The 22,070-nt window shown below is 44.3% G+C and overlaps 2 long non-coding RNA genes across 3 annotated transcripts in view, besides 1 other annotated feature; one reads left to right on the top strand and one right to left on the bottom strand.

Moving 5' to 3' along the window:
* Positions 1-20,971, bottom strand: part of Gm31746 — a 28,323-nt gene extending 7,352 nt beyond the window's left edge. The window contains exon 1 of one of the 2 annotated variants that reach the window (XR_869076.1): positions 19,268-20,971. This is a non-coding gene — a long non-coding RNA (predicted gene, 31746). Of the gene's footprint in view, positions 1-17,567 lie in introns of both variants that reach the window. The other variant, XR_869077.2, reaches the window with a different exon arrangement.
* Gm46959 overlaps positions 1-22,070 on the top strand; it is an 80,612-nt gene that overhangs the window by 52,887 nt on the left and 5,655 nt on the right. The gene's annotated exons all lie outside the window — the stretch shown is intronic.
* Positions 11,486-12,987: an enhancer, noted in NCBI's record as "VISTA enhancer mm407". NCBI's record gives its function as "enhancer in: limb[5/8]" and the evidence as "EXISTENCE:transgenic organism evidence [ECO:0001131][PMID:17130149]".

Here is a 22,070-nt window from a genome sequence, read left to right on the forward strand (position 1 = left end):
CAGTGTAAGAGCAGTGCATCGCTTTGGTCTGTGTGGCTCCAAATCTCTGTATCAAGTAGCCTAGACCAAGTTTACCATTATTCATTTGAATACCCAGGGTGGAGTGAGGTGTCAGGTAAGCAGGATCTTACTGGAGAAGAGACAGGGCCCTGACTGAACCACCTGTGTCTCTGCCATCCTGAATTTGGGGTGAAGGAGTGTAAGACCACAGTGTTGACTAGACAATCCACATCCCATTGGCAAGAACACAATAATGTGGCCAAAGGACCAGCAAGCTTGTCAGAGAAATAACTATTAGTTGTCCCAAAAAGACAAGAGAAGGGTCTGCCATGCAGCCCTTCGATCCCAGCCAGCACTTTGAAATATTAAATTTTTCTCCCAAATCAAGCAGGTGGAATGCTTAGAGTTGACTTCTCCCTTCTCTCCTGGGGACTCTGAAATGCACTCTACTAATGATGTTAGGATGTGGGTGAGGTAGTAGCTGTACAGCAAAGCCATCTGACTTGACACTTTATCCTCGTGTCATTTCCTACACCTGTGGCTTTATTTTTGAAAGTCGTGGGGTGGCAGTCATTGTGGAGACAGCAAATTAAAAACTATCCAAAGCGTTCAAAAAGTCCTCAACTTCTATAGTCAAAACTCCTTTTGTATTTTATTCAACTTTAATCCCCACAAACTATTATTTCTCCACAAAGGAGCTTAATGCAAAGTTAAAACTCGAGTGCTCTGTCCCAAGGCATCTTTGCCCAGGCGTGGAAATGCTGAGGGGTGGGCACAAGGTGTAGGCATCAATGGGATACACTGGCAAGAGGCTCTTTTCTCAAGAACAGGTCCCTCTAGAAAGACATACATTAAACGCCGCACATGCTGAGGACATGCCTTAGTACAGTGGCTGCCACGAAAGTGGGAGGGCTTGGGTTTCCATCCCAAGCATCCAATGAAGAGCTGGACAGAATTTATGAGCTCTGCATCATTAAGAGACCTTGCTGAAAAGTTAAGGTGCAGTAGGCCAGTGAGGGAGGCTAGTGGATGGGTAGGTAGGTAGATAGAGATAGATAGATAGAAGGAAAGGTCCTTGCAGCCAAGCCTTAGAATCAGAGTTCAGTATCCAGAACCACATGGTGAAAGGAGAGATTCGACTCCCTCAGGTTTTCCTCTGACCTCCGCATACAGGCATTTACACAACATAGATAGATAGATAGATAGATAGATAGATAGATAGATAGATAATAGATGGATATAAAGATGGATAGATAGATTATATGAGATTATATAGATGGATGGGTAGGTAGGTAGATAGAGATAGATAGATAGATAGATAGATAGATAGATAGATAGATAGATAGATAGATATTTTTAAGCAGAAAGCAATAGAGGAAGACATCCAGTGTTGATCTCTGGCCTCTACATGCACATGTTTGCACTTGTACAAGTTCATACAAAGATGGACATATATTATGCACACACATACATGTGCACAAACACTTGCATATGAACACACACACACACGAGTAAATCACAGCAGACCCTCCAACTTTGGTCTTTAATGGGTGCTAGGTAGATGTTTGTAGAATGAAGGTGTGTTGAGTGTAATTAGAAAAAAATTGAGCTCCATAAAACATCAAAAGACTCAAAGAGGTGCCAGTGCTTAAGAGGGGCCACCATGCATCTGGTGAAAGCGAGTGGAGGCAGGAGCTTGCCTAAGGAAGGGTAAAATCTCAGCAAGCATGCTCTCTGAATGGCGTTATAGGAAGAGGGAAGGCCAACAGAAGCCTGGAGCTAGCAAAGCAAAGGTGTATCTGCAGAGTGCGTAATATCTATATCCACCACACAGAGAGTATTTGAGGGGGTGAAGGAAGTGGGACTGGAAGGGGGTACAGCCATTTCAGACTGACAATAGCTCCCAGGGTACCAAGAGTCCTCAGTGCAAGGAGGGGGGGGGGACTCTGAAGAGCTGGGTGAAGTCTTGGTACAAAGAGAATTGATCTGACAAATAGGGAAGCTGCAGCTGGTGAGAGTCATGGTAACCATCCAGGTGAATGCCTGCATGTCACCAAAGAAAGATGGAGGAGAGACAAGACAGGAAACACTCCCTGGCCTGGACTGAGGGAAAGCCGCCTCTCTTAATGACTGGTCAGATTTTTAAGGAACCAAGAAGGGAGGGGCACAGTCAATGAAAACATGATGTGGCCATTCAAGGAAAGAGGCACTCTGGGGGCCGAGGAATAAGGGCGGTGGTGCTAAGATTCAAAAGGACAGGGCAGGGAGTCTCAGATATGAGCAACTTCAAAGCCCCTAGGCTTGGTTTGGCTTAGCACTGAAGAGGACCATGTGCCTGCCTAGATCTTATCATTTTGAATTTGCTCACACGGAATTTTTTTCAGTGTCTCTTCAGAAAGGCTGTTATCTAAATGACCTTCAATGTTCATGTGTTCGGGACTCAGGGTCGGATTACTAGGAGGGAACTTGGGAAACATAATTGTCCATTAGGATTCTCCCCTCATGAATGAAGGGTCTTCCCTTTCTGCCCTTGTTCCCTTCTGCCACAGGAGGACAGTGCTCCTTCTGTGCACAGGCATCATCTTGAAGCAGAGAGCAGAACTTCCCTGGGTACTATACCTGCTAGCATGCTGATTTCAGACCACGGCCTCAAAACTGTAATGATGAAGTTCTATTGTTTATAAACCACTCAACCCCGGGCATTTTATTATTGCATCATAAGCAGCCCAAGGGCAAATATGCAACCTTTGAATTCATGTAGGTGTTGAAGATTCGGTAAACATAAACTTTGGAAAGACCCCATTTTCCTGCCCTACTGAGATATGTATTCACTGTTATCCTACACATAAAGACTTTTAAAAATTAATAATATCTTCCAAGAACTCAGAACTCATAACCTTCATTCCACTGCAGTTACAGTAATCTCTCCCTCGAACAATGAGATTCTCCCACCAATCGCCAGCTCTCTGTCAGTCCAACTGGAACCCAGTAGCTGCTCTGATCGCCTTCTGCGTGAATTTATTTCAGCAATACATAGTCTAGAAAGAACAGTGAAGGGGAAAAAAGCCCACTTGTTTATATTGAAGTAATCACTGTAGACATCAAAGCAGAGAGAGACTTTAGAAGGAAAAGAGTATCTTCTTTAAAAAAAAAAAATTGGGGGGGGGGCAACAAAACAACCTCGAACTGTTAGTATTGCATATGGCGGTTCTGAAACCCAAACCAGGTACCATCGTTTATGCAAAGCCTCCGTATTATCAGTGAAACTCTGTCCAGCTTGGTGTTGGAGTCCAGGCACTGCAAGCAGGCAATGGACACTCAGGAGACTTCCACTCCTGTTATTTTACACATTCTGTGCTCGCTCCCTTTTGAATGAAGAAATTCACCAGAGATACTCTCTGGGACCATCTCAAACCCTTGTGCCTTTGGCTCCTGCATGAGCATGCATGGAGAGAAATGAAGGAAAGATGTGGGAGATTTAGGTAAGTTTGAAGATGGAGGAAGAACAGTCCTTTCTTTCTATTCTCATTAAATCCTGGAAAGATTGCTTCAAGAAGAAAGGGCATGTTGCCCAATTATTCTAAGAATACACTCTTGGCACACCTGCTCAGCTTCTCAAAGCTGACTCTGATGATCTTCATTTTACCTACACTGTGGTATAAATTTTCAGTGAGATCTTTGTCTCATCCTGACACCAATTAGAACATGAGTTTCAGCAGAAGAAACCACGGCAATTTCGTCCATACCTTAGAAGGAACAGAAACACTAATCGAGATGGAGACGGCCCCAAACCCAATTGAACAGGTGTGCATTTCCATAATAGCAGCCCAATTCAGGGATGGAGTAGTGTTCTCTGCTTTTGCTTGTGAACTGAATTAGTAATCTTCCCAGGCCCTGTCCCGGTGATTGAAATAAATTACTTTGTTAAATTGCAAAGCAGGTTGACCCATCTGTTGGCCCATGAATGTTCAGATTCTCAGAGGGTTTATTACTCCAAATAATGTCTGCCATATGCAGCGGTAAACAGTTCCTTTAAAACTGACTGAAGGATTCGGGGCTGTTTTTGAAGGCAATTTATAAAGCGCTTCATGTTCCCCTGAAAGGACCTGCCCTTCAACTAAACTTTCAGCAGAGTCTGGCTGTCTTGATCACTTAACCCCACCTGAGACACCCTGTTCTTTCTACAGAGGAAAGAGGATGGTTGAAACTGAAGCACATGCTAGGGTTGGGGAGGGGGGAGGTTCGACCTACTATGTGCTGGGGAGAAGCTCATCTGTTGACATTTCAAGCCATGTCAGGACACCCGAGTGCAGGGGGCATTTTATCCCACAGAAAACAGGAAGCCAGAGAGGTTAGGTGGCGCATTCAGAGACAAAGGCAACACAGGCCATCTGGGTACCAAACACTTGGTCCTAAGGGACAGTGTGAGTCAGAAGTGTCCATCCTGACCCAGGGAAGGGCAGTGAGGATTTTGCCCAGTCACAGTCTCAACCCAACAGGTGAACCCAAATGCAAAGTGTTTATGCCCTTGGGCTGTTTGGCTCGTCTTTCTCAAAACCATGAGCCACACTCTTCCCTTCTTGGTCACTAAGGACAGGGCCAGACTCTGAACTTCCATTGGCAAGATTCTAATAGGGAATTGTTAAAGATGGAGGTCTGTGGATTTTCTCGTCACGTGTGCACTTCCTCGCTTTAGATCATCCCTGATTCCGCATCCCTGGGGAGAGTGCCTGCTCTAGTCACACAAGGTCCATAAACCGCGCTGACTGTGGACCAGCCATGATTTGTTCATGATGTTAGCCGAGAATCGCTGCGGCTCGGTTACAGATGTGAAATTGCTGATGGATGGCCCAAAGCCAGCACATGGTCGGCTCTTCTGGTATTCAACTTCAATATTAATCATGTGTAGAAAGGCATTCTCCCCCCTCGGTGAAAAATGAAATGGCTAATATACAGTGTGGAATGAGTGCTCGGGAACGGCTCCTTCTCTTAACGGGAAAAGAATAAAGCTATTAAAAGAGCAAACTCCTGGATGTGACAAGATGACAGTAGGGTTTTTCTGACGAGCTAAATGAATAAGCTCCCTCTCCTTTGATTTATGCCGGCCCAGAGTCTCTTGGAGCTTCAAAAGGCAGAGAGCACATTTGGAAGCCAATGGTCTCCACTCCTTTTGTTTAATGAGAGTAAGAGGCCAAGATTCAGCCAAAGGCAAAAGTTTGACAGACTGAGAACTGAAAAGGTCAGCTCGAGTGCTCAGGCACAGGGAGGGGAAGCTTTGTCTTTGGGGGGTTGCCAGAACCTTTGGTTGAGGGTATTCACCCTTTGTTTCAACAGACCTCCCAACACTCCCACCCCACCCCCACATACACATACAGGTACCTTGGCAGGAGGCAACCTAGCCCTGCCTCTGTGGTTGGTCTTTGCCCCAAACCAGAGGAAATCAGTCTTGCTCCTTTCATGTCAGTTTGTATCCTGAGGAGGGGGTTAGAAATCAGAATCACTCTTCCCCACTCCAGGACGTGCATCCTAGAACCACATTTAAAAAGAAAAGAACAAGAAATAAGACAAGGAGAAAAGGCTTGCTTCCATGACACAGGGCAACTCACCTGAAATCCCTGCCCCCTGGAGTCAGAGTAGAGGAAAGAAGATGAATAGTTCAAGGCCAACCTGCTCCGAACAGAACAGAACAGAACAGAACAGAACAGAACAGAACAGAACAGAACAGAACAGAACAGAACAGAAAGGCTTAATGTATGAAAGTTAATTCCTCGGAAAGTAGAGTGAGGTCCCCAGCTAACTCTCAACAGCTCTCCCTCATGTTCATATGGCGGATATTCATGGCACAGTTCTCAGACATGCATCGATAAGCCATTGCTAACCAAACTACAGGTTCTACTGTGATCTCTTTAACCTTCTCATTGCCAGCTCCCACCCAGGACTCTATGGCCCTCAGTAGCACTGGGTTGTCTTTTCTACTTTCTGTCTTCTATTCTGTGACAGTCCCCTGAATTTCCTAGTGTTTCATAACCTTGGCGTGTTTGGAAACTGCTGGCCAAGGCTGTGTAGTGCTGGTCCTTCTGAGGCTGTGTAATGCTAGGTCCACACAGAAGTTCACACCACGAGATAGACAATGTGCCCTATGCGGTGTTTCAGGAGCACGTGACCACTGTTAAGTCTCGCTCCCAGTGCAGTCGAACCTTGATCGTTCAACGACTTTCAAGGGAAAGTTACAAATTTCTCTTCTTATTAGAAGAAAGTTACTAAGTCCAGCTTATTCTTCAAGAGAGATCAGTCCAACTCTAATTCCTAGAGATATTATCAGAAGGATCTGTAGGCTCATGTTAAAAATCACAAAAGCATTGAATGTGCTAAGGGAAGCTACTCTGAGGTTAGACAAGTGTCTACTTTCTGTTTAACATTTCTCCTGCTACGTTAGCCTGCCTCCAGGAGCCATGTCTGCCAGAGTGATCACCGTGCGGTCCCAATAGCGAGTTTCTATTTTTCCCACTTTCTACATTGTGATTGGAATTCTTCTATGGGGAAATACTGGCCCTTCTCCTCCATTCTCCCCAGTGGACTTATGCATTTAATCTTGTATTTGTATCTATATAAATTTGTTGATAATTACTTTATTCTTTGGGTAATGGTCTGGTACTTTCATTACTTATTTTTCTCACTCAGATTTTCCAGATTTGACCTTTGGAAATTTCTTCAGGTTGAATCCTGTGCCCTTTCAAAGTCTCCTGCCCCTTCCTTACCCAGGCTGCGCCTTTTCCTTCTTTCTTAACCATTTTGGCAACAGAAGATGTACTGGATGCTCTGAGCTCATCTTAAAGTTTCACCATGCCAGCCCTAGAATTAATCATTTTTCCAAGATCATTTTATTTCCTTTTTTGGAGAATAGTGTTTTAAAACTAAAATGGTGTGTTGATTTCTCAGGCATCCCACTGCTTCCAGGCTGTCTTAGGAGGCAGAGCTGGGCTATGTGTATACACACTGACCAACACCTACTTACTCTGGTGCCTGTTCAGCTGTAGGCATACTGAGAGACAAGTGACTTATGCTGATAGTTGGGAGTCTAACCCAGCACCACACAGGTTGTCTGGGCATCCTCATCTCCCATGTCTGCAGCATCTCTCTTCCACAGTGAGAATCCTGGTTCTGCTATTGAAGCATAACTGGCTACCTAACCCTAACCCTAACCCTAACCCTAACCCTAACCCTAACCCTAACCCTAACCCTAACCCTTCCTATGTTGCTCTGGTACTCTGTAATGTTGCTAAATCTATTTTTAGGTCCAGGAGTGCTCTGATACATTCTTTGGGATTTTACTTATAAAAATAGAAAGTTTTTCTATCCTCTTCATATATGTGGGGATGTATGTATATATTGGGGTGTTTGTTTGTTCCTTCATTTGTTTGCTTGTTTCACAATTTAAATTAATTAGAGGACAAGAGGCAACCCTGTCTCATTCCCTTTAGAGAAAATCTTTCAATCCCCTACTATCTACAATGTTACTTACAGTTTTTGTTTGTTTGTTTGTTTGTTTGCGTGTTTGTTTGTTTGTTTGTTTGTTTTACAGATGACCTTTCTTGGGTTGGGGAAGGCCAGTATATTCCTAATTTTCAGAGTTTTTACCTTGAATATCAAATTTGTCAGAAGACTTTTTGGTGTCCATCAAGATGACGACATAGTTTTGTTCCTTAGTCTGCTACTGTGCCAGGCTGCACCTGCACTTGAGGGGTGCATCATTATCTCTCAACCAGCCTGGCACTCCTGGAAAGACCCTGGCTGGGCCCTGGTGCATCAAAATTTTGGCATATTGTTGCATGTGGTTTGTTAGTGTTACTTACAAGAGCTTTTAGTCCATGGTTTCCTTCTCTAGCGATGCCTGTTTCTGTGTTACTAGATTACAGAGATAAGAGCAGGCCAAATACCTCTGAAGTCGACCTGCCACCACTGTGGCTGAACAAAATGAAAAGGGGCATGGACCAAGCAAGAAAAGCTGAGTGACACAAATTTAGCCATGAGATTTTGAAACATGAGCTCATAAAACCCATACACAGTCACCCAGTATCCAAATCAAAGTCTGTTCTTTCCCCAGGAAGAAACAGGATTGAGTAAAGTTGGAAGACTTCTCCTCTCAGCTCCCTGCAATTAGAACAAATCTGGCCAGTGCCCATTAGGGTACTGAGAATATGCTACCGTGTAATGTTAGCACTAATGACAGCTCTAGTCTCCCAAGGCTGACTAGTAAAGTTCAAAGTTTAGTTGAAGAAAAGGAGATGAGTTATCTGCCCAAATTCAGACCTTCAGTGTGGCAAAGCTGAGGTTATCCAGGACACCTTGATTTTGAAGCCATCAGCCTGGTCACTCTCTAGCCCTTGTAAATAAGACATCTCTTTTCACTCTGAAGGCGTTTGCTCCTCTCTATAGTTGGCCCTTTGTCATCTAAGTCTCTGATTGGAGGCACATTCTCAAAGCCCTTCCCTAGCTACTCACCACCAATCATCCTCTGTCCCGTGATCCTGTTACATAGCCCACGTAGCATCAATCCAAAATGTTCCCACTTACGATCTGACTGTTGTAAGCTCATCCAACCTGAATCTGAGCTCTCTGAAAGATGAGATCTTATCTGCTTGGCCACTGAGATGCTGGTCTGGCACTGAGCTGACACATCAAGGTACTTCCTAATTCTTAGCTGAGCTCCTGAATGCTGCCATAGGCTAGGTGACCTCACTCTCCAAGACCAAAGTGTCAGGTGTTCCTGGATCAAACTGCTTCATCTCAAGACTGCCCTCAACTTTTAGGTATCACAAAGGATATCTAAATTATCTTTCATCACCATAAACTCTTCCTGACCTGAAGGTGACACTTGATGAAGAATACTAATTGCTTGACTTTGACTCTAGTCTCTCAGTCCCCCATAACACATATCTGGATGCAAATGATAAGTGTGATGCGTGTCTTGTATGGAATCTGCTGCCTGAATATGTGTCCATAGATCTGCCAGATAGAGACCTCCCACTTCCCTACCAAGTTCGTTTCCTTGGAGTTTAGCAGTTTTAATGACACTATTTCCTCTCCCTGTTTTCTAGCTTATTGCTTCCTGGTCCAGTCCCTTGTAACTTCTCTGACTTTACTCACTGTTTAGAATCCTTCTCCCTATGTCTGATTGCCCTTTTTAAATCGCCAGTTTAATAATTAAATAATTTAATAATTTAAAATTTAAAAATCTTATCTTATGTTTTTGCTACTTGATGTAGCCAACATACTTTATTATGGTTTGTCTCAATGATGAGACCTCCCAATGGGCTACAGATACTTTCCAAACACAAAATATAAAATGGTGGCAGTAGGGGATGTCACCAAGGTCCCAAGGTGGGAAATGGGATGGAAGGCTACTTCTGAAACTTCAAGCAGAATGTCACAGTACGAACCAGAAAGCAAAAGGCTTGTGAGCAGGCTTTCCCACAGAAGTCACAAGAGGAAGCTGAGAAGATTGGAGCCTAGGTGTTGGCTCCACCTGGGAGTAGACAGTGGATGTGAGACAGAGGATGGATGGAAAACTGGCCTAGCTGGTTGGTTTGTTTGTTTCGAGTGTTTTGTAAAAGTTCATCACAGTGAGGATCACTGACTGACTTTAGAAGATTCCTATTGTTCAGACTGTTAACATCTTATCAATAAAGATTCAGCCATGATCCTCATGTAAAAACACAGTCTACAGAACCATACTGTCAAGATCAGTGAGGGTTGGTAGGCTTCAAGTGCAGCAGCCACTGTGCTCTGTGTTACAAAGATTTTAAGGAATGAATGAACAAGATGATGGGAGGAATGCTAGAGTGTCCATCACATACAAAGCCTTAAATGTAGTATGTTACTATATTAGGGATAATTGCGGTGTTGTGGATTTCCATTGATTATGCACTGAACTAACTAACACAGCTGCCCCGTCACTCTGGGATACATTCTGCTGGAGATGCTGGATGGAGGTGCTGGAGATGCAACACTGGACAGGTCATAGAGGATCAGGACTCTCAACACCTATGGGCTGAGATGCTGAACAGGACATAGAGGATCATAGTGGCACTCAATCTTAAGGGCGGGAGAATCAAATAATAATCAAGAACATAAACCACACAGTGGCAAGGACTGGGGTGACAGCAAAGGTGATACCGTAGACAAAAGGGACACTAGGGACTCATAGTAGATAGTCAGAGAAAGCCTCAGGAAAGACCTGAGAGATGAGCCAGCCATGGACAGAGGTGGAGCTTTGCTGGCAGGGACAGTAGCAAGTAGAAAGGCAGGGCTGTGCTCTGAAAACCAAAGCAAGGCCAAGGTCACCAGACTGCTGTGAACAGAGAGGACTGTGGAGTTAGGCAGTAGCTTGGTCATGTATGACCTGTAGCGTGTTTGATGGGTCTTCTCTTCCCACTTCCTCATGCCCTTTCTCCCACTCTCCACATCTTCCTACACGTCTTTGTTGTCTACTCACTGGCACAAACCACTTTCCTATATCCGAGGAGTTAGTCAGCTTGCGTCTTTGAGGGCAGAATATTGAATCAGGATGTCGAGCATGAAGGCATCAATTACTTCTTCACCTCCCTTACCTCTGAGGTTCAGATGAATTAAACACATCACACCAATCGGGCCACTGTCAAACAGGGAGTCACTGAAGTAGGAATGCTGGCCAATCATCAAAGAGCAATAAGGGCCCATCTCAGAAGATTGTCTAGGGTCTCCTAGGGTGCAGAGTCACACACACAATGGCCTAGAATGATCTCCAAGGCAAGGTCAGTGTCCTCACTAAAGGGCTATGGTTTTAGGTCAGTGTCCTCACTAAAGGGCTATGGTTTTTAGGCCAGTGGCCTCACTAAAGGGCTTATGGTTTTAGCGGATACTAAACCACACTTGTTCCTGACAGCTTCATAAATCTGTTCCTATGGCCTCCTAGTTTTCCTACCTTCCTCTCTACCCATTCAGTGACTTTCTCGGCTGCCTAAGTCATACAGAACTCACCTCTTCCTTGCAACTAAAAACTTAGACCAGGGCCTGGAGAGTTGGCTCAGTGGTTACCAGCACTGGCTGGTATTCCAGAGTACTGAGATTCAACTTCTAACACCCACATGGCAGCTCACAACCATCTTTAATTCCAATCCCAGTGTATTTGACAGGATCTCATGACCTCCACTGGCCTCTGATGACACCCAGTACAAACATGGTGTACAGACACAGAAGCAGACAAAATACTCATACACATAAAATAAATGACAGTTATTTTTAAGAACTTTGATATGATATGGTAAGAACATTAGACATTTTCTGAGACAATAGAAAGCCAACAAACAGATTCGCTTCCTTATGTCAGAGATGAAATTGAGGTCTTAGTCTCTAGCTCTTGGACAATGCAGATAGAAAACATTTTCAATTTTACAGCAAGTTTATAAATCGGTGATGCTAGTTAATGCCCTTAAACATGAAGGGTGTCTTTCTTATTCTGCTGCCTCTCAGCCCTCATCAGTGGAAGCCTAAAGTCCACTTAGAGACCATTCCTGGCAGGAGTTATAGGTCACCGTGAATAGCTAAGATTCCAAATGGGAGTGAAAACAGGGTTACCATCTCAGGTACTGGGCAAACTCTCCCCACAGCTTGGCATAAAGAGTGCTTGAATGTTGATGGGAAAGAAAGACTCTAGATACCCTCATCAGAGAATGAGGCGTTGGGCACCATGCCCAGAGAATATGAAAGCATCACGTGGATATTCAGAAAAAGAAAACAAACAAACAAAAACAAAACAAACAAACAGGAAATGGGATCCAAAGCTGCCCTAGGGCATACACACAACAGCGCCTTTCCTGGAGAAAAACAAAACAAAAAAGAAAACACCACCACCAAAAAACAGTGATTGTTAACGTGAACCAGGGATTACCACACTTTTAACAGAACATTGGCTATAGTTTACAGCTTGCTGGGCTGGTAGAACTAAAGCCATTGCTTTCTCCCATCATCTATTGAAGAGACTATTGAGCTCTCTATATCAAAATGGCGACACTAAGCGCTTTCTTTCTGATGGCTAGCAAGGCAGGTTTCCTCAATTAAGCAAAACACACACACTAAAGCTTTGTTTTCTCCCTTGTTTCAAGGTCAGCAAGACCAGGGGGGCTGATTAGCAAGAGCAAGCAGCATCTCTCAGACACTTCTTACAGCAGCAGATTTGTTCCCACCAGCAATCTTGGGGGGAGGAGGGAGGAGCTCCCAGGACAACTCTTGACACAGTAGCAGCCTGGTGTGTTTTCTGGTCCTCCCCCGGGGAGCTATTTTCTTTGCAAAACTACTGTAATTTTAATGGGCTGCCACTTGCTCATTAAAGTCATCTGGGAATTCAGTCAGCATATGGACCACAAAATAGGACCCTGTATAATGTTTAGGAATTTGTCGTTTAATAAAACATTTTATAAGCTCTGTGAGTGCCTATTAACTAATAACTACCCTTCCCGGGGCACAACAGCCCACCCTGAGGGCTCTACAGAGCCCCAGTACTGGAGGGGAGTTTTAAGGAGATCTTTCTTCAGCTCCCATCTGTCTTTATTATGACACTCAAGCAGCACGCGATGAACAATCAGTCACTGTTAAATTACATCCCTGGGAACTGGACCAGGCTTGACTCCGGATCCTTCAAAGTCTTCTCCAAGGCTTCCTCCTTCAGAAAAAGAAAAAAAAAAAAAAAAAAAAAAAAAGGCCCTGGGGGAATTTGTTATCTTCCATAGGGTAGGAAGGATGATATGTGTGCAAGGAGTAGTTAGCCCTAAAGAAGAGCTTTATCCCCTGCTTCAAGGCCTGGCTCCATCAGAATCTCTTATAATGAAAGGCAGAAAGAAAAAAGAAAGAGAGAGAGAGAGAGAGAGAGAGAGAGAGAGAGAGAGAGAGAGAGAGAGAGATCCCGGGCTTGCCAAGCTCACTCGATTATCCTTAAAAACAAGGCTCAAATAATCTGATAACCACAGGCCCCCATATTGTCTGATATAAGTTACAGAAGGGACGCCCTTGGAAGATTTAATTGGCACTAGATTGAAAGTCCCGGGGAGATTAGGAAGATAGTTCACTAGTTCAGTCAGGAAAGTGCCTACGAGGCAAAGGACCTGAGTTCGCTGACTCTGGAGCCACACAGAACCAGGCACCTGTATCATAGCACTGTGGAGGTGGAGGCAGTCAGAGCCCTGCAGCTCACTGGCCAGTCAGACTAGCCGAATCAGTGAGCTTCGGGTGAGGGAGGGCTCCTGTCTCAGGAGAACAAGAGGGAGAGCAGCTGAGGAAGGCATTCAGTGTCAAACTCAGATCTGCACACACATGCACCTGCACACATACTCACAAGCATACTACATACACACACATCCTTACAGTGTTACCATTTTTAACAAGAGACATGTGAATGAGGCACAGACCCCTGGGCTCCAGCGACAGCTCAGTGGACAGAGTACTTACTGTCCAAGTACAAAGATTAGAATCTGGCACTTAAACAAAGGAGAAGGAGAAGCTAGCTGGGCATGGTATAATCCCATGCTCAGTGAAATGGAGACAGGATCCTCAGAGCAAGCTGGCTACCTAAATGAGAAAATTGGCCAGCACTAGCTTTAGTGAGAAACCCTGGCTCAGTTAATAAAGTAGAGCGCAATTCAGTAGCTAAGACAATCACAAAACTAAAAATGTTAAAGACATGATCTGTCACCACATCTTAGAAAACTCAAGATGCCAGTTATCAACAGACAAGCCTGGAGTTCTTGAATTTGCTGCTAATTTTAAGCAAAGTTTTTTTTTAACCTCTTTTTATTTCAGTTCACAAGCAAGGGTAAGCAAGGGTTTACAGAACATCAGCCTCCAAATGAGACAATAACATAGCTCTAGAAGAACATGAGGCTGGATGTGAAGAGGTGGAGAGGGACACATGGTTGATTAGAGTGGATACATAACGAGCGTGTGAGGCCAACAGCCAGCAAGACCTACCCCTTGTGGTGAATGAGAAGCCCCTTCTGACTTTCTCCATGGCTTCAATAACACCCTTGAATATCTTCCTTCCCGTACTCTTTACCACAAATAGACACATCTCAGGTCAACACAGCTTCTTCAAACTTAAGAAGGTGCTGCTCTTTGAAGTTACACTTCAGAGGATGATTGTCCTTGGGTCATTGATTGCAAGGTAGGCATCAGGAGGGCCACAGAGCCTCACAAGTATATCAGGAAGAAAGGAGGTCTGGAGGAAGTGTTCAGGAATGTTAGGACAAAATCCCCAACCTGATTCTCCTTGGCTGTTGTACCATCCACATGCACTGTTCCAATCTAGTCATGACAGGCTCGTGTTTTGCAAGCATGGCTGCCCTTGCCCCACCCAAAACTCCTCACAGGCTTGGTGTTATGTGAGCATTCTTTTTAAAGGATAGGAAATTTGAAGCTAAGAGGGAATTTGCCAAAGTGACAACCCAAATATTAACCAGCCTGGGCATCTAGAGTCCAATACCACCATCTGGGGCACTGCAGACCGCCAGCAGTTTTTTTGTTTGTTTGTTTTTTGTTTTTTGTTTTTTTGTTTTGTTTTTTTTGATGGTGACAATAGCCAAGAAGACAGAAGAGAATGTTGTTTGTAATGAAAGTGGTCTGTTCCCATTAACCAAAATCCTGCCCCACAGCAGGAACCATGGCAGTCAGGTGTGGTGGCACAGGTCTTTAACCCCAGCCCTCTGGGGGTGCAGAGGCAGGTGGATCTCTGCATTTGAGGTCTGCCTGCTCTACAGAGTGAGTATCAGGACAGTCAGAGCTACACAGAAAAACCCTATCTGGAAAAACAAACAAAAAAACAAATGAATGAACAAGGAAGGAAGGAAGGAAGGAAAGAAGGAAGGAGGAAGGGAGAGAGAGAGAAAGAGAAGAGAGAGGGGGAAGAGAGAGAGAGAAGAGAGAGGAGGAAGAAGAAGAAGAAGAAGAAGAAGAAGAAGAAGAAGAAGAAGAAGAAGAAGAAGAAGAAGAAGAAGAAGAAGAGAGAAGAGAAGGAGAAGAGAAGGAGAAGTGGGGAGAAGAAAAGAAACCATGTTAAGTCAGAAAGGAGAATATTCCCTCTGATCACCCCTGCCCTTCAGCAGCAAAAGCAAAACTGGGACTAAAAACAAAGACATTAAAGCATCTCTAGTGAATCTTCTTCTAGGCCTTGTCTTCTCTGGAAGCCCAGCCCACACCACACTCAGAGAACATCTCAGGCCTGGGACCCCCTCACAATGGGAGATTGATGAGCAAGGAGTGGGCACCCTGAATTCTTCGGGTGTCTTCTCAAGGCATCCCACCCACACAGAAGCCTTTCAGCTCCTTCCTCTTGAACGCCGTGCCTCAGATGGCATTCAGTGGGAGGCGAAGCTGACTGCTCAGGAGCTTCTCAGAGTCTGACCCAGCAGCACATCAAAGCGCCTGACATTTGCCCTGGGAAGACCCCGTGTCCCATTCCCAAAGAGAATCTACCCACTGTCGACGATGACCAGAACTGAGACTTGGAAAGTGGTGACAATGCTCCCCATACAATGAGAGCACAAAGGCGCCTTCACCCTCCACCCAGTGTCCTGTAGATGGAAGCTACAATAGCTGCCACTCATTGCACCCTCATCATGGTCCAGATCCAACATCAACCAAATAATGACAGTTTATCTTCAGAAGGAGGGAAGCTGTAGGTGCTTCCGTTTTATGGATGGCAAAACTGACACTCAGAATCCTTCAAAGGCTACGAAGAACTAATTAATATCTAGTTCCAGCATGAGCACTCTGATCCAATATCCCATAATGTGTCCGGCTGCTCAATAATGTTTCATGGGGGGCAGAGAAAGTTACATTCTTAAGTGAGTGACATTTCAGGTTCTCTCCCATGTTTTTGTTTTGTGTGTGTGTATGTGTGTGTGTGTGTGTGTGTGTGTGTGTGTGTGTGTGTGTGTGTGTGTATGTGTTTAGAGAGATGTCAAGATAATGGGGAAAACCTTAACACATCACTTGCAGTCATCATCATCAACATTTTGCTTTTAGGAAAGTTTCACAAACACAACTGAGCAGAATGGGGATGAGAGTGAAGGCAGGTCTCCTCTTCTGAGACAGCTGAGGCTAACCCAATGAAACACAATCCAATAAGAGCCCAGCCAGACAAAGCACAGCATAGGGGGGTGTGGAGGGTTCACTCTATTTGTACTCTATCTGCTTTCCATAGATGTAGTCCAGCATCATCTTCCCCAGGAGAGAAAACAGGACACGAGGGAGATGACAGTTTCCCTAACACTGGCCCTGTCCACTTCACATAGCGATCTCTCTCTCTCTCTCTCTCTCTCTCTCTCTCTCTCTCTCTCTCTCTCCTTCTGCTCCCATTGTCCTTAAACTAAGCTGTCTTTGATTAATTTTTCAAAGTCATGCTTTTAAACTTTTATTCATTTAAGGAATTTTAGGATAACTACCCCCCCCCAAATTAGCTAACATGCATTATTTCTTAAAAAACTAATGGAGTAATTCCAAGAGAAAGAAAACTTTCAGGGGTACAACATATACATGCCTCTACCTTCTTTGTTAAAACCTTATTTCTGTTCTTTTAAAGAACCTAATGGCTTCTGGTTGTTTGGGTTAGTTTTCACTCCTGAACAATGTGTGCAAAGGGCACTTTAAGAAGGTTCGGGGGTAACCCTGAAAGGGTTTGGTGCTGAGGGGGTTATTTGATACACATCAGGGAGAGATGCATTAGGTGAAATCTCACAGAAGAATATTTATAAGTCAGCCTTTATTGAGCCAAATGATAAGAAATTATCTTTGTGAGCAGGCAAAGATTATATTTCTCTATCACAGAAGCAGAACAAACAGAAAGACAGACTAGCTCTACCAGAATTTAGATCACAGCAAATAAACGTGGCATATCCTATCAAAAAGAAGAAGAAAGAAAAACGCTAATTGACCTTCTGGACATAGCCTGACAGTCAAGACACAAAACCTCAATTGTGAACAGGCTCCATCTCAAGAGCAGCCTGAGGGAGGATTTGGCAAAATGAAGTTTAGGCTTGGACTAATTTCACATGCTAATGAGACTCTCCTGATAAAAGCTGCTTTATAATGGGCGCTAACCAGTTGGCAGATTAACACGATTCAGAACCAACAGAGCAGGAATTAGTCATGTTTGTCATGATACCATATGGCTGGAGAGAAACCGCCAGAGTCTGGTTTAGCCTATTATAGGGCTTGTTTACGGGAACAATGTAGTTAGGCATCCCTGGGAAATCAGTGCAGACTCTAACAGCCCTCTGGAAAGGACACGGTGCAAGGTTTAGACGCAATCCCTTATCATCCTCTGGAAGAAACTAGGATCCATCAAAATCAAGTGGCAGAGATGTCGACATTCCCTCATTCTCTAAAACCCCTGCTTCAAGCAAAGAAAATGTAACAAAAACCATGAATTTAAAACCCAAACACCCCAATAGAGCACCCCCTAGCCTTGTGTGACAGTTTCAGCTTAAATCTGAATGGCACCTCATCGTCACAGATCTAAAATGTAATCATATACTCACTTCATGTGTCCAGCATCCGCGTGTGGACAGTGGCTACCATGTTAAAGAGGACAGGCGGAGAACATTTTGATCACGGCAGAAGGCTCTATCAGCCAATGCTGCTCAGGAGTCAAGGCTCTCCCTCCACAAACATAAGCTTCCCTCACTTTCCTCACTTTCCTCACTTTTAAAATTTAAAGAAAATAATAGCATGCCTCCCGGAAAGTGAGGCCATTTTGGAGAGGATGGTGATGGTAATACCCCTCCCCCCCCATGTGGAGCCTTCATCTAACCAGGTCTTAGTATTTGCTTCAAGGGCACACATGCCATGCTGGAGGCTTTTCTCCCAACTATAAAAAGTCCCTCTGTCTTTGTCTTTGGGGACACACACACACACACAGACTCCAGAAATAGAACATATGCTAAAGCTTGAAAAGATTACATCAAACAGGATTCCTATTATCCAACTGATTCAGCATTTCTTCAGTTAACTCCCCCTATGCTGTGTACCTGGATCATGCTGGTTAATAACTGGTACCTCAGTTATTGCAGATGTCTTCCAGAAGGCATGTGTGCCCCATGATAAAGCTAGACCGTATCAACCCACATAGAGAACATCGGTTCTGTCTCTCTTACATTGTTGGTCTAAGAGACATTGTATTATTGCGATATTTGATCCATATGATATTGAATTATATTTGTATATAATCCACATACAAATTTCCAGTTTTTGAAAGTCAAAAATAGAATCATGGAATGCAGGGGTACTTGCCTATACTCCCAGCATTCAAAAATCAGGAACAGGAGAAGTTCAAGGCTGACCTGGACTACATAATAAGACCTTATTTTAAAACAAAACAAGTCAAACACAGGCATCTTCGTTTGGTTTAGACTAATACTTATTCCAAAACAACCTTAGCACATGGGCTCAGAGATTGAGTAGTAGTTGAGAAATGCCTGAGTTCAAATCTTACCTTGTCACTTAATAACTGGATGTCTTTGAGAAGCCAGTAGATGAATTAGAAAAATAGATGCCACTTGTGAACCAAAAGAAAATAGGTTATTGTGAAAAATCCCATTTTGTATGGTGAAAAACATCATTGAAGACTACTCACATATTCTCAGAATAAGGCTTTTAGCTGTCCATACACCACCTTTGCCAGGGAACATCTATCTTAGGAAATAAGGCGAAGAACAAAAATACAAAGATAGCCCCCCTAAATAACAATGATGTCAAGAGGACCAGGAGCCCCGCTCCTCATCCCGGGCCTGATGGAGGTACTTACAGTTTATCTAGGACTGTGCAAGGAAAGCTTCCCCAGAGACAGAAAGAAGCCACATCTGGAACATCCAGAACAGGGCTTTAAATACAGACACTGGTCTTGAACTTCTGTAGCTTAAGAGCATCGTCATCGCACAGTAATGTTCAGCATTATTTCTCAAGGCAGCAGAAACACAGGGCTAACCTCCCCACGTTGAGCCTTTTTAATTCATCAAAGCAACCATGGTACTAAGCTATGGGATGGATAAAGGGCAGTGAGGGGCCAGCACCAAAAAGGAGGCCAGGGAAAGAGGCAGCCTGTGGGCCCTGGAAGCAGACCTTGAAGACAAATAGGCAGGTGCCAGAAAAGGAAAAGCAGACCAGGTTGGGACCAGGAGAAAAAGAGAACTGTGGCTAAGACAGAATCCAAGCAGAGAAACTGTGAACTCTAAGAGCTTACCTCATGGGGCAGACAATCTGTGAGCCAGGTGAATCCCAGGATGGGATTTAACAACATATGAACATGAGAGAGAAGAACGGGACTTCTTTATGCTAAAAACTCATCATGTAAGATGTTTTGCTTCCAATCAGTAAGTTCCAGCTTGCTACTGAAGTGAAGACGAGGCAGCCTTAATTTTAAACATCAATACGCACTCATTCACACCAGCTTTGTTTATAATTATTACAGTGTGTGTGTGTGTGTGTGTGTGTGTGTGTGAGAGAGAGAGAGAGAGAGAGAGAGAGAGAGAGAGAGAGAGAGAGAGAGAGAGAGAGCTAGTTCCTGGGGATAATAACCAGGTTGTCAGGCTCAGCCACACCTATTCGCACTGAGAACCCTACCAGCTCCCAATGTAGCAATCTGAGAGAAAGCACAGAATTTGGATTCAGAGAAAGCTGAGTGATGTAGCCGGTTCATTGCTTGTTAACTTCATGACAGAGAGTGTTATTCAAGTCTAGGAAGTCAGCTGCTACATTTTAAAACACCTTTACTGTTCTGTGGTAAGTCTGGAGGAGCCACACCCAGCAAATACCCAGAACTTGCAAATAGTAAGGTCTCTTCCCTGAATTGATGACTCATTTCTTAGCAACTGAAATGGTTGCTAGATTTACTTTCTTTGTTGTCTTTTGGGTCTGTCTGTCATTTCCTTGGTAACCTTGTTGGATATACATCCCTTTCGAAGAGTAAACAGGCTCTGTGTCTACTCTTCCTATGTTGGTTTCGAAGTTCACTTTTGTGCTTGCTTTTGCTTTTGTTCTTAGTGCAGGCAGCACCTCTAGGCCAAATGTCAACACTAGAAGGAGTCTGTTGTCTATTGATGACAACAGGGTAGAAAAAAAAAAATATCCTCAAAAGCAAGATTATCCTCTACACCTGCCAAAAAAATCTAAGCCATCTGCCCACCGCCTCCCACCGAGAGCATCTGTTCCAGGCGAGGCCCCTGGCCCTCAAGGTGCACTGCTCAGTGCTTTGCTGGCCAAAGGAAGGTCTTGGGTCCCAGGTCTTCCAGCTTATCAGGCTCAGACATCAGTGGCCACAACTGAAGAGACCACCCAGGGGGCAGCTGGAGAGCCTTCAGGCTCCCCCAAAGAATGTGCAGCAGAGTCAAGGGTCACATGCTCCAACCTGCTTACTAAAAGTATCCCAGGCAGACACCGTTGAAAGGTCATCTAAGACAGTGACAGGACACAGCTTGGGGGAGCAGAGAGGAGGCCACTGAAATTTTCTTTTTTAAGAAACAAAAATTACATCTGTTTCTAAGCTGAGCTTGGACTTTCAAGTCTGATTTTTCTTCCGACGGCATTTCTTTGGCATTTGTAGCTCATGTCTAAATCACAAAATACACCCATTGTGCTCTTCTGGGCTTGCACGCGTGTGCCACAGAGCCCAACACTGCAAATGCATTTTCTCACTTCATTAAGCATTGCTCTGAAATGGCATCCAAACGTCCGCTCTCCCCACCCGTGGGAGGGTGGGGGAAGAGATTGTGTTACTTTCCCCCCAGTGGGAACAGAAGGAACGGAGAAGTCACAAGCTGTGAGGTTTAATATTTTTCAATTTCACGTGTCCAACTTTGAGAGCCGATTGCAGGTACAGCCTGGTCAGACATGCCTTATCCCGGAAGGGCTCAGTTGTCTTGGGGAGGGTCCCATGCTGCCCTGCAAATCTCTGATGTCTATAGCAGGGGCAGAAACTGGCCAAACCCCAGGGAGCCTTCTCACTTCAGTGGGTGAGGTGCTGACTCCACCCCCCACAGGCAGGCCAGGACGAGTTCTGCTGACTTAAGACGATGCCACGTAAATTAGAACTCATGTAACCATATGGTCCAAACCTGCGGCTCATATTTTATACACAAATGACTATGACAGGCGGTATTTTTGTGCTGACAAGTTGTATTTCACCCATGTTTACTCAGAATTCCACGCTAAGAAGGCAAGGGGTCAAACTTTATGCTATTTCTGTGCAAAAGTTTCATTGAGTTTCCTTCCTATTAAAAGATGATGAGGAAAAGCCCACCAAGCCATGCAGGTTCCACTTTCTCCTTCACTCTCTTCAGCCAAACCTTTGATAACCAGTGTCTGAAAGCCGAACTTGAGCCTTGACTTTCAGACAGACCTGTGGCTGAGTTTACCAAATAGCCCTTCTATCTGACTCAGTAGTAGGATTACTGATCTTGCAAACAGAGCCAGGTCACTCAACCTTCTGTGACTTCACCTGCTTCTGCACACAGTGGCCCGTCACTTCTGAAATCTCTAGTTAGTAAAGAAAATAGTCAACCAAGCGCTGGCTGGATCAATCCACAGACAAAGGCACAGCAATGTCTCCCATGTGTGCTAACATTTGATTAAACTCAGAGTCACCCAAGACCTCAAGGCTTAGGAACTAAATTAAAGTTGCAGAAAGTAAGACCCTTTGGGGCAAATCTTGAACTCACTCTGGAAACGTTCTGCAAGTGTGTGTGGTTTTTTGTGTGTATGTATTTTTACACACCCACAAACAGCGCCTTCTGCTTTGAGGAAAGTGTATTTGACCCAGTGTACTTTTCCCTTCTCCATCCAAAGCAGCTTATCTGCTAAACTAAAGTCAGGCCTGTAGTTTGGGGGAGGAATTTTTCTAACGTCCAAACGAACCAATAAAGAGCATTCTAACAAATCCATCAAATTCACAACAGCATTTAGCGATGTTTTTAGCAACAGACCTAGGGCCATTTCTTACGAAACAGTACCACCTCAAACACTCGAGACATGTGGTTACCAGTCCCCAG

Source organism: Mus musculus, chromosome 6 (assembly GCF_000001635.26).
Source record: "Mus musculus strain C57BL/6J chromosome 6, GRCm38.p6 C57BL/6J".
Lineage (NCBI taxonomy): Eukaryota > Metazoa > Chordata > Mammalia > Rodentia > Muridae > Mus > Mus musculus.